The 13,604-nt window shown below is 42.7% G+C and overlaps 1 protein-coding gene across 1 annotated transcript in view; it reads left to right on the top strand.

The window, feature by feature from the left end:
- The window catches only part of Nlg-4 (neuroligin 4), a 401,976-nt gene that overhangs the window by 112,210 nt on the left and 276,162 nt on the right, over window positions 1-13,604 (top strand). The gene's annotated exons all lie outside the window — the stretch shown is intronic.

Genomic DNA, 13,604 nt, shown 5'->3' on the forward strand with positions numbered 1-13,604 from the left:
AGGCCGTCTGGGGCTCATTTTTTATCTTTGGGCGAGTTTTCAATAACTTTCCCATGGAGCAATTTGAACTCCAGGTAGCTTAAATTGAAGCTGAAAGTGTCTACTTTACGAATGCGGAAGGTACATTCCCGTAAAACGGCCTGGGATTTTTTTATGATTTTTTAAATCAAACAATCGGGGTTATTAGGCCGTCTGGGGCTCATTTTTGATCTTTGGGCGAGTTTTCAATAACTTTCCCATGGAGCAATTTGAACTCCAGGTAGCTTACATTGAAGCTGAAAGTGTCTACTTTACGATCCCGGAAGGTACATTCCCGTAAAAGAGCCTGGGATTTTTTTATGATTTTTTGAATAAACCTGTCGGGGGTATTAGGCTGTCTGGGGCTCATTTTTGGCCTTTGGGTGAGTTTATTTGTACTCCCAATACGTGAGTTTGATCTGGAATTTTCATTCAGTTAAATAAAGTTCTCTATTTTATAAAATATGTTAGGTTTACGAATATGTTAATTAAGTTAGTCAAGCTTTTCATTAATCAAGTTTCCGTCTAAGTGTGCACATGTCACGTCATTTCCCATTGGTACGATGCGTGTATGTACAGTTAGTAACAAAAAGAATCATTAAAAGGCTCAGCCAATTTCTAAAGAAACAATTACAGCAACAATTACGTACTATGAAAGTTATGTTTATAGAGCGAGAGTAAAAGATGTACGTATAGCAGCTACGACACGGGTTTTAATTATCCCTCAAAGAATATTTCCTAAGTAGTTATATCCATTAATTAATTATTAATTTTTAATTATTAAGCAATTTATGTGCGACAACTCTATGAGCTATTGCAAATCTCTCCAGCTAATTAGAGAGATCTAATATTTAACATCGAGAGGAGACAGTACATAGTAAGAGGATGAGGCACGGTAACGTAATCAGGATTCATTACATGTATGATGGCAATATGATATTTCCATTGACTGATTCACGTATAATCCGAATTTCAGTCGACGCATATCGAATCATGATAGAATAGGGATGCGTCCATAGCACATTCAGTTAATTTATAAATTGAAATAGCGTCGGCTGAAATACGCTCGAAACTATAGTCCATTATGAAACACTGACGCGAGCAGTTGATGTATTATTAACGTTAACGCTTGTACCACTTCCTTTCTACTTCTGACGTGAAAAATGACGTTCAATCAATCAGTTCTATAGAGATATTAATACATATGATATAATTGCAATGCGACCACCATACAGATTATTTAAAAACAAATTCGTTCCTTGCATTATTATACATAACATGATAGATAGCCATTTCTGAGAAAAATCACCTGCAAAGTTTATATTGAATTTTTCTATTTTACCTGTTCAATTTGTCGCGGAGTTACCAACAAAGTTGTCTACAAGTTTCGGCGGTTCGTTTTCAGGAGGAATCCCGATTCGACATGTTGAATTAACATGTTAATTCAACAGACCTGCCGGTGAAGGAACTGCATTAACAAGAGACTTAGCGAATCAACACTTAAGACGCTTGCCTGTTCAAATTAGTATTCAGAAGCCGTCCCTGAACCCCCTGGATACTATCGTCAGATACTAACTATTTCATTACTAAGATCATATATCCCGAAACATGATTCCAGAATTGTTTGATTGCTATTACCTTCATGGAACATCAAAAGGGGACTGCACAACGATTGAATTGACATGATATTATAATATTCTCGAGGAAAACGGTTTACAATGTTTTAGATTTTCTCTATTATTTATATATTTATTTTATATACGAAGTGCATCAATTTCTGTTTACATACTCTAAAATTATACATACAAATATCCTTTTCCTTTGCTGAAGTGCAATCCGCGGCTTTGTTAACGAGTTATTAATGAAAAACATATTTATTTTTGTATAACAGAAACTGATATGCAGACACATAGATCTCAACTCAAAAGCAACTGACAAGACGTTTGGATAACAGAGGTGCAGTTAGATATTAAAATAACTAGAGATCGTAAGCATCTTCATAGAAGCAAGCCACATAGATCAAAATTCCACTACGCTATTCACGTGAAACTAGTGGCAATTTCTTTCCAAGCCGCGCACCCCTTGCACCGGTTATAAAACAGACGAGGAACAAGGGTCCTGCAAGTTTAATTCCTGCCAGGATTTTTAGCATAAACTCGGACTTCTATGGCTATTACTCTAGACTTTGCAGCTACGCGAAGACCGATTAGCAACAGACAGCAACCGGGAAGCGGGAAGCGGGAAGCGGGAAGCGGGAAGCGGAAAGCCGGAAAGCGCAGCTTTTCAACGCATCTCTACCTCGCGGAGCTATTTCGTTTCCAGAAAACTCAATTGTGCTTGGGAAATAGGGAACGCGAGGGAACAAATGGGCTAAGTCGTCCCGCATGTCGCTTAACAAATCGCTCGCGCTTTTTCCCCTCTGTCTCTGGCCCGAAGCTGAACGCGTCCGCGATTCGTACCGCTCGAGCTCGTCGCCGACCGCGCATATTACGTGTCGATACTTTCGATCAACGTTCCGCGGAAAACAAAAATTCCTCCCGGCGCCACTCCCCCACCCCCGCACGTTTTCATCGGAATATCGACAATGAAATGGTCCTCGCAATCGACGCGGAATATTGGTTCGCGTAGCGTTGAATTCGGTAGAACGTCGAGCGCAACGTAGGTAGTCGATTAGTACTTTATAAGTAGTTTATTAGTACTTTTTCTTATTTAATGAATTCTCTGACACGACGAGACAATTTTTGTTCCTTGTCTCTTCTGACACATAGTTGACAGGTGGCATAGAACAGTAAAGCAGCTCCACTGGCTCCATTGGCAAAATATCGTTCTCGGTCCGCGTTCTGTCGAGACGATCGAAGGGAACACGCCGGGCGTTTTGTATAAGTCGCTTAACGATATATGACGCGGCAACGAAGACCGATTTCCGGCCACCGTCCCCACGTCAAGTCCTGTAAACCGATCGTTTTGTATCCCGACATCCACCGTAATCTCGCGGGGTTTCATACAAACGAGATTGCTGCCGCGCCAGCGCTACACTTGTCCGGCATTTCCTCCACGGGGCCACCGCAGAATAAACTGATCTAATTATTGCGAATTTCTGATCAAACGAGCTACGCCTGCCGAAACCGATCGATTCGGACTCCGGAGCTACAAAACATTTCCCCAGTATCCGAACGGAACGTTCGCGGACACTGAAGCGTATTCATCATCTGTCAATTGATCGGGCAAGGCTTTAATTATTCGACGGTCTAATTTATTCAATTACTTTAAATTGAGGGAGTTGTACGTGAATCTATATAACGAGCCCTCAGTTATTAAGAATTTATTTATAATACTCGAGTGACTCGTGGTCTATCTCCTATGTCGAGCTACCTCATCAAATAAAAACCATGCTTGGTAAGGCAATGTTGTTTAACAAAACGCGTTGCTCGTAGTTTCACTATTAAAAGATATTTATATAAAATTCTGTTATTTGTACCGGTCATCGCATGGACGCCGGATATATCTGGCACTCGTGCCGCAAGGATTAAACCGGAATCGATCGAGCTTCGATCGAGCCTCGATCGAGCCGGATGGATGGTCGCAACGCGAACGTGTCCCAACTATCCCCAAGGTTGGCCCGGCCGTAACTCGGCCACTGTTCTAGTCCAGCGGGGAGTTAGCTAAGACCTGACCAAGACATTGGTCCTTGTGGAACGAAGAGCGGATGGCTAACGCGGTCACGCTTATGGAGCAACGGGGACCGGAGCATGGTTAATTAAACAGTAATTGTTGCTAAACTTCGGTCGCTGTTCTTGATTATGATTAATATGTTACGCAGCATGGTATCGACCAGGTGAAATTTTTGTGCGAACGTTGCTTCTTTTGCCTTTGCGATTAATGATGAAAGAATGTGTTCAACGTATGCTAAGTATAGAAAGATCAAAGTATATTAACACATCAAAGGTGGGAGTCGTAGTACTACGATTTATCTCGACTGTAGCTTAAAGGCGGGAGTCGTATTAGTACGGTTTGCAACCTCATTGCGCAATCTATGCGCAATCCATGCGCAATACATTTGTATTTAGTATGTTTTGTGGTTTGAAGCGTTATCTAGCATACTTTCGTCAAGATCCCCCGCCTTTAATGTGTTAATTATAAGTTACACATTTTAAATACCCGAGCTCGTTATTCGAAGCAGCGCGAGCAAATAACAGCTTAGCAAATACCATCGAGGAAGGTACACAAGGGCGCGATCAATTGGCCGAACGAGGGAAATGGGTAAACAATCGGAGCGAAGGAACTCGGGGCAAACGAACGAGAAAAAAATCGGTCGGCCATTGGAACGGGCCGATGGACAAAACGGCGATACACTCGCGCGCGCGCGCGCGCGCGCACCGGCTTCCGCGGGATCGTGGAAGCGCGTTTTAACAAGGGCTATTGAATAATTCAGCGGGCGCGGGCGTGTACGATGCTCCGCGATTGAGAACACGGGGCCGTATCGGTGGCGCGGAAGTACCGCGAGACACGGTGAAAATGATAAAACGTTAACGCTCTCTTAACGACTCGCTCGTATCGAAACGGACCCGGCGTGTGGGTGCGGGCTAGGGCGCGGGCGCGGGCGCGGGCCGATAAACTCCGCGGACGCCGGCTGTGTGTTCTTGCGCCGAGATAGAATTTGACGGGGAAGTTTCGCGCACTTAACAGCGAAAAGCACGGAGGAAAAAGTTCGCCCGGCGCGTACTTGCCCCGGTCCCCGTTTCCTGTTTTCATCGCGAAACTTGGGTAATTCCGAACTTCGTACTTTGTAACTGTCCATCATAACACCTCAACACCTTTATAATATCCGGCAGGCAGCTTCGGAACACACTAAGAAAGTGCGCTGTTGCTGGTGCTACTTCTGATGCCCGGCCGCCTGAGTGTTCTTTCATGTAATTTGCAATTAAAATCAGCTGGAGATATTAATGAAACGCGACGATTCTTTTTAAAGAGAAACGTATCTTTCGTGGATAAAGCAACTCCAAGATTCTCTTCGGATGACGGATGACAGATAAAGAATAACAAAGAAAATTTTATTCGACAGTAGCAAATAAATATCTGATCGAAAAGAAATATATGTACAATAATCTCTATAATACCACTCCGCAGCAGCAGAACACGAGAGCTTATTTCCCATAATTCTTGTACAGCTTCCGGAGGGCAATTGAATTAACCCCTTGTTAAGTATGAATGTTATTTCGTCTTTTTAAGTCTTTTTGCCACTAATATTTAAGCGCTAAAGTAATTGTAAGCACACTATAAATATTAATATTATTACTCCTCTAAGAAATTATTTCAATTGAAAATTATTTAATCATTGCAACCGCGAAGATGAAAGTACTGCAAGGGGTTAAACGCGCAGTTCAATGACCCGGAGGGAAATGAAGACGTTCTCGTTCCATAAACCCTTTGTTCCATTGGTCGCTTGCTTCGACGATATCTTGACTGACTTATCAGAAGGATGATCTGCTGATATCGTATTTAATAGAGCCAGCCAGCCAGCCGCGACCGAGGACAGAGAAACAGTGTACATCGAAATCTTGCCGCGGTTAAGAACCTTATACGAGCACAGCCATGAAACCGGAATGTCCTTTTTATGGAGCCCTCTATGCCGAGACGAGTCGCAGCTCGTAAAGACTGCGATCTGAATTTCGTGACATTGTCGATTACAGCCGCACGCGAAAGAGAGAGAGAGAGAGAGAGAGAGAGACTGTATTCTGTGTGTTCGCGATGAAACGCGAGCTTCATCTCGCGTGACACTATTCAGTCGTTCATGGCCGTTCTTTCCATGAATATTCGTGGCCGAGAAAACTTCCGGCGAATTAAATGGTTTTAAAGCGGATTACCGTGTCGCCGGCATTTCGAGGCTAATGAGCGACGCGTGGATTTCTTAATAAAACAACGCCTAATGGCCGACACCCAGGTGTTATGTTTCCTGGTCGAGGAAATTGCGCAGCTTAGAGATACAGGCGTGGACAAATATACGAATTGTTGGTAGTCTAAAAATCGGCCTTTTCTTCCGATCGGTAGCCTGTGGAACGATTATGCTAATGTTATGAAAATATAAGTATTTCAGTTGATTTAATTATTCTATAAGAAGAGAAATGTTTACAAAGTGTTAAGTATATCGAAAAACATTTTTGAGATAAGATTTTTGAGGATAAGATAATGGATTGCTTCAAGCTTTCGTTTCGAACAAATAGAACAATTAGCATGAAAATATTCCTTTTTTTAAAACGAATAAAATAAAAGGAATTTCTAATATCACCAATTTTCTTTGGTATCCAAATGAAAACAGTACGCTAATTAGATAGTAAATGAAATAGGGTTCTAGAAGTTTGACGATACACATTACAGTATTATCTTGCTTTAAAATAAAATTACTGGCGCAACGAGTAAACTTTCTCAATTGTTCTCGTATCAAATTATGATGAACGAAGACATTCATTCGGTTTTCACCGAATACGATTTTAGTGTTTCCATTGTATCTGATTATTTAAGATTTTACATTGACACGTTAAAATATATCTTTCATAACATTTGTGATAACTGCGCCCATTGCGAACAGAAGAATGAAATTTTGATAAGCGCGAATTCACGTTTTCTCTGAAAAGCTCCGTCGCTAATAAACGAAATCCTCTTTTCACGATACAGAATCGCGCGGGATCCATTTATACATGTCATTCGACCGGATCCTGTATAACCTCTGTACACTTTTCACCGAACCACGGAAAACCCGTTCTTTTTTTTTCGAGTTGGTAAACCGAGCTCCCCATTTAACCTTGAAAGTTTCATTTTCTGGAAGTGAATGCATCCCGAAAGTCGATAGCAAATGGCGGCCGGTCGCCGATCCGCCATATATTGTAGTAGTACCGGCGCGTTTCGTTATGCGTCACACAATATCGCGGGAAGAGAAGCAGAAAGATCGTTCGTTCGAGTGAATCCGCGGCAAAGGGGGACCTGCGGTCCGGCTCCATTGCGGAAATTGGCCAAAAATCAAAGCGAACGTCGCTGTATCCGTGAACCGACGACGTGGAATCCGATGAATCCCGCGGTCGAACGTCGATTCCTCGCCACGGTACAATGGTCAAGGGAAGACGAGAGAGGAGGCACACAGCCAAGAGATACACTTCGTACCGATCGACGAAACGTTTCCTCGATGTCATATCTCGCGTATACAACGGCTCGATACCTGTGCTCGAAATTCTATGGTGTACAATCGAGGGAACCGGCAGGAGCCGGGCTCGGGCTCGGGTTCGCCGGCTATTCTACGCGCGGGCTGTTGAAAAAGGATTAAATATTTCAAGGGTGGGTGCAGCCCTGTGGAAACAGATCCGGTTTAATCGGTTTTGCAAGTTTTTCGTCGAAAAAATAGCTTTACAGAATATTTTTCAACCTTTTGCGGTTAAAATCCCGGATATTCCCATTGATGTCGCTACGCGAAGCGATGCTTTGTTTAACATGTTGGGTGAATTATATCTGTACATATTTTCTATGATAATCGATTCAATGTGCGACGTATAACGAACAAATTAACGAAAATTATTTGAACTAACAAGAAGTTCTCAGGAGAATAAAAAGAGAGAAAAAGTTATAATATAATATAGAGTTATTAGGTTGGAAACTATGAAACGGGCGTCTTTGTTTAGTCTGTGTTCAGATGCAACGCCCGTTTCATAGTCTCCAACCTATCATAATAGCTTCTTAGGAGAAGTTCTCAATTCTAACGAGAAATTATTTCGTTACATAATAATTATTTTTGAGACTAGTAAATTCGACGTATTTCCTGTGAATTGCTATCGCAGTTCTGTAAAAATTCAGTCATTGTTGACTATTAAATAATATCATGTAAAGTAAGTTCTAAAGCTGGAGTAAGCTCGGTTTTATTTTGCTCCCGATGACAACAACCGCTGGCTTCATCGTCCAACTCTATGCTCTAACTTTTCAGAAAGCTTTCCATACAGCCATCCACGGTTTCTATGAGAAACACCCTGGGCACTTTCACACGATAGAGGTTTATCAAGAAAGTTTTGATACACGGCTGTCGTCGTCCCGTTCAAAGTAACGGCGAGACTTTCCCCGGTGTAATCTTAACCCCTCGCCCGTACCATTTTCTCTACAATTACTATGATTAGAGTTTTCTCGATTGCGCTAATTGCCCAACAGCTTAGAATGCTTGCGCTGCGTAGATACGTTGCCTTGTAATCGCTCCAAATTTTTCGTAGACTTCGAAAGGATACGCTCGAAACGCGGAATAGTCTTCCATCCATGTTTCGATTCGTTTTCGAGCGAGAGATTCCTCGAATTATATTCGACCGCAGAGTTGCGGATAGTTTTGGACGGATAGCGAAAAGTTCGTCTAACTTCGACGGAACCATTCGGCAACAGAACCTCGTCGAATCGGCGAAACAGGCTCCGCTATCGATCACGAGTGTCCGCCAATAAATGGAACGAATGCTATCTGGGCGTTCGCACTTGGACACGAAATCGACGGGATAGATCAATTAATCTACAACGCAGCCCGGACCTGTCGGTTAATAAAATACATAAATCCGGCTTATCGTGCTGCGCTACCTCTTCGCCGCGGATCCTCGCCGAGCCACCGTTGACGCGTTACGTTATCAAAGTCGCAGACAGACGGTAAAGTTCACCGATGGATAAAACAGAGATTCTCGCTCCGGGTTATTATATCGAAGACTGCGAACTACTACGTCTCGAACTCCACGTTTTCAGCTGAAACTACGACGGGGTTCTTCTTGTCCTTGCGCGAGCTGTCACCAAGTTGTCCCGTTGCGGACGTATTAGGTTCATACGTAGGTGGCGTGGTGGTCGGAATTAATTTTCGTAGAACAGTAGCATAATATCCGAGATCAAATAAGAAAAACAAGTAATATTCAAGGAATGTTATAGGGAACATTAATTCTTAAACGTTGGACAAGTTAAAATTACCCTTGCCAGAATTTTCATTCAATAATAACTGTAAAGCATTATTTATTCGTAACATCAGTAAACAGATCGCTACAATTATCGCTACAAGTATCCGTGTCCTTATGCAGTACTAAACTAGAAGATTAAGAGAGAATTGATGGCACAATCGGACGAGACTCGGCGTCGTTTTAAAATCCGTGGCTGAACAATTTTTTGCCAAAGAATTACGACCGGCCAAGATCTTATAAATAAGAAGATAATCTTCGACTATCTTCCCCGTACCTCCTTTAAAATTATTACTTTAATATCTCAGACGGCGGAATCCTAATTTCACAGCGATAAAAGTTGACTGAATTCCATCGTGACTTGGTATCTCGGTCTCCTAACAGATCCCCGAGGAATATAAGGCGCGAGATACGGAATAATTCATGGACCACGTCCAAACGGTAAGCAAAACAATTCATTCGTGGGACGCACGCGACCACGTCCGTGGGCTCCAGCTGTCTGGCTAAAATTCTTCGGCCATGCGCCACCTGTCAACGTACCACCCGTGAATCTACTATTTGCCCCGGCCCGGTAATGGTTGTTTCCTCAAAGGCCGTCGCGACGCATTCCTTCGCCGTCGTCGAGGCGATGTAAATTAAGTTTTCTCGGAAAGCAACGGGGCCCCCCGGCGCGCCCTCCCCCCCCCCCCCGGTATTAAGCTTCTGAATAAGCCAGTTGTGTTTAAGGGAGGGGAACGAGGAGCAAGATAACCTTCCTCTGTTCGGGCGCCGACCCATTCCGGATTCTAGATTTCCTCGAATATTTCGCCGGCGTCGCGGCGCGCCAGGTGAATGCCAGCAGAAAGTGGGAAGGTGCCGGGATAAAAGGGGTTGACGATCTTTACTGAAAAGCCAAGGCGGCGGTCCCGCTCCCCGCGGCCGACCAGCCCGCGAGATAAGCTCCTCCACCTTAATTCCTCTGGTTTGTCTAAGACTGGCATCCCCGCCGCTCGGATTATTTGAATCTTTTTCCATTTCGCCCTGCGCGCCATGGCCTCGTTCAGCTTCCCCGCGGAGCCAATTGGGGCGAAATGGAACTTTTTCGTTCGCAGTTCGCCTCCCCCCCCCCCGTAACCGAGAATAAATAATCCCCTTTCGTTTGTCGCGACGGTTTAGCAGTAGCGTGTAGTAGATTAAGAGGGATTCTGAATTTAGGTACAGCAGCGGACGAAAGATTAAGACGGAATGAGAGAAAGAAATTGGTATAATGCCCCAATCTTCTCTGGGACGACGTCTCTCGCATCGCAAACCACCAAAGGAAATGCGCGTGCGTTTGCCTCTCGTTAGGGGCAGAGCTTTTTTTTGTAAAGCACGCTTTACTTTTCCAATTTCACATTGAATTATTTATTCGCATGACTTTAAAACTGTTTTCGTGATGTTTTAACTTCGTTCAGTTTATCAAACATCACTAATTACGCTACACTTAATATTTTCATCGCAAATCTTTATCGAAACGATGGAAAAATTTATCCGGGTGTTCAGAGCAGGTTTCCTCAAGCAACGAGTTCCGCAAAGGCAGCAGCTCGCTTATGCCGCTGGCAAGTAGATAAAGGCAGCGCTCGGTCAGACGTCAATGGAACTGTAAACGCGGAACGACGTAACTCAAACGACCGTGTTGATTTAACGGTCCCGGAACACCCCGAAACTGTTCACAAATATTTTTCCATCCCCCTACGCATCGATCGGTGTTACACGAAATCAATTGCTATCGAAACGTCCTTCCGTTTGTGGAGCGTCGCGCCGTCGTTGTATCGAAAGCCGGCGGAGTCGGCGCGCGCGCGCGCGCGCGGGCGCGGAGCCCGGCAAAGGGGAGAGAGTCCGATGTTCTGTATTTCCAAACATTTTCAAGATATCAGCCCTTCTACGTTCGGCAAGCACGTTGTTCAAGCCAGAGGAACGAATACGTACGTTTGCAAAGGGCGGACGGAACGCTCGGAATGTAAACAGGATTCCGGCATTCGATCGAGCATGTCCGTATTCGTTTCGAAAATGCGCTGCTATTACACGCGATCCCCCTATAATCTCTCTCTTTCTCTCTCTCTCTGCTTCTCTCACTCTCTCCTCCCCCCCCCTCTCTCCCTCTCTCTTTCTCTCTCGCTGATATCATTGCCAGATTTCCTATTGGTAAGTACGCGAATTCTGATGGTAACCTGTATATGTTTCATTTAACGTCCTCAAATTAACGTGCTCGTTTGAGAATTTATCGACGCCCTTCGCGCTCTTTAATTAACAGCTTTTTTTTTGCCCCCACCCTCCCCTAACATACAATCCAAAATATTCCTCTCGCGCGGAATTCCACGTGCAATAGGATCTCGTAGAATTCGAATGGAATTTCGTGGATGTGGACTCAGGCTTTACGATTCCGTCGAATTTTAGGTTAAAAGCCTCTCCCGATGCTTAACATGTTCGTATTTTTATAACGCCAAGCCTTTCCCTTCGGCATCTCGAGGCGTTATTTTTGATCATGTTTCTACACTGTTTTCGCTGCTGTTAACCCCTTGCGGTACTTTTATCTTCGCAGTTACAATGATTAAATAATTTTCAATTGGAATAATTTCTTAGACGAGATATAAAATGAATATTTATAGTGTGCTCACAATTACTTCAGCGCTAAAATATTAGCGGCGAAAATACAGAATTTTATTTCAACTTAAAAAGACGAAATAACATTCATACTTAACAGGTTATTGAATAAAGGTTATAGAAATCCTAATCATAAGTCAGACTCGTCAAAGTATGGCAAGGATTTAATTTTACGGATTCGAAGCTTTCTACAGAAATTGGCAAACTTTGAAAGATGAAGGTTCTCTTGTTACAACAACTGCATAAAGTTTCATGTGCACATTTTTACTGCCGTTTTATTGCTTCTTTAAACGAAGACCGCGTCCTTACGCGTACTTTACGTACACGCGTTCGGTTCATGGTATATTTACGACGAGACGTTACGCGCGCGAGCATGATCAATTTCAATAAAACTTCGACGATACGAATATACATCTCTCGCAGAATATAGCGATGAACGAAAAGCGAACCTAGGATATGTTAATACCGATGACGCAGCTTCGATAAAAATTCTTATATCCAATTTTATTTTACGAAGTTTTTCGAATAATTCGAATCGACCGAAACTTCCGCGGAAAAAGTTATCTTCACTTTCCCCTTGGTTCGCATCGTTAGGCGAAGAACCTGAAGAAGGGAAAGTAGACGCTGTACTTCGTGAAAGTGACTTAAGTACATATTTCTTGGATCGTGTTTTTTGAAGTTAAAACAAGTTAAATATTGATTACTTTCGCTGAAAATTAAATACTTTTTAATCATTCCTAATGTAAACTAATTTAATAACACAGTCCCCATTCGATTGCAAAATGACAGTTTCATTGCTTGGTTACACAAAAGTAATCCGAATAATTAATAAACTATAAATAAGAAATAAATTTCTAGCCGCTTTAAACAATTTTGTAGTGAATTATCAATTGTTGATTTTCGATTTTAAAAAAACTATTAAAGTGTCTAATACTGTCTTTTATTGGGAGTATAAATAAGTTTTGAGAGGTTTTTTTATAACTTTGAAATTTTATTAAGAGAAACTGATAGAATTAATTTTATTCAAAGTATTGTCCATTTTTAGCTACGACTCTATAATAATAGTTTTTAATAGTTTTTAGTAGTACAATATCATATTAGAAGTATTCCCTAAAAGCGGCGACGTACACTTTCGCGAAGCAGCAACGACGCGACACAGAATCTAGGTGAGAAAATACGCCTCGGGCACCCAACGCTTTCCCTGCCGATAGTCCTACCGGAGTTATGTACCCACGAACTCCGCCCTGTGAAAACGTCTCTGTACTCTCATCTCTTGATCTGCAAGCAATATCTGATGCTTGTTTGAATGGGAGAGGCCGTTAGCCGTGCCTTGACACAGTTGCCTGTCTACCACAGCGAACGAGCTTCCATCATTTTTGGACACGTCCTCGAAACGTGATCGATGTGTCTCTATTTCGGTAGCGGGATCCACTTTGAGCCCCTCGCGATCCTGGGAGCCAGGCCTAATAGGTCTTGCTTTGATAGTCCATCAGAACTTCGGACATTAATCATTCCATGGTCCATTTTCTGAGAAAAAGTACGCTTGGTGCTGAGAGTACCTTGTCTGGTGTGCTCAGATTTGCTCTGATAGTGCGATCTATTATGTATTTTTGGAAGGTATAGAAATTTTAGTAATATTCGGTATCTCAGATCGTATAAACTTTGAACATGACAGTAAGTTACATGTAATCGCTCTAAAAACCATGTAATCGTTCAATAAAAATCTAGAGTAGAAATCCTCTGAGTCAAAAATTTTATTTCAGTTTTGCGGTTAAAATGACTTCGAGTGCAAAGGATTAAAAAAGTGGTGCCACTCTTAAAGTGTTGACCGAATTTTGTTCTCCACTGTACGTCTCGCCATACCACAGCACGAACAACACTTCGAAGTACCGAATATCACCTGCACACGATCAATAACCACCCTTCCCAATACATTCAATATTGGTTAAAACAAGCTGCGAGGTTTGCGTAACACGTAGACCGAAGATCAAGCCATCAAGAATCGTCGACGTG

Source organism: Augochlora pura, chromosome 2 (genome assembly GCF_028453695.1).
Source record: "Augochlora pura isolate Apur16 chromosome 2, APUR_v2.2.1, whole genome shotgun sequence".
NCBI classification, from domain to species: Eukaryota; Metazoa; Arthropoda; class Insecta; order Hymenoptera; family Halictidae; genus Augochlora; species Augochlora pura.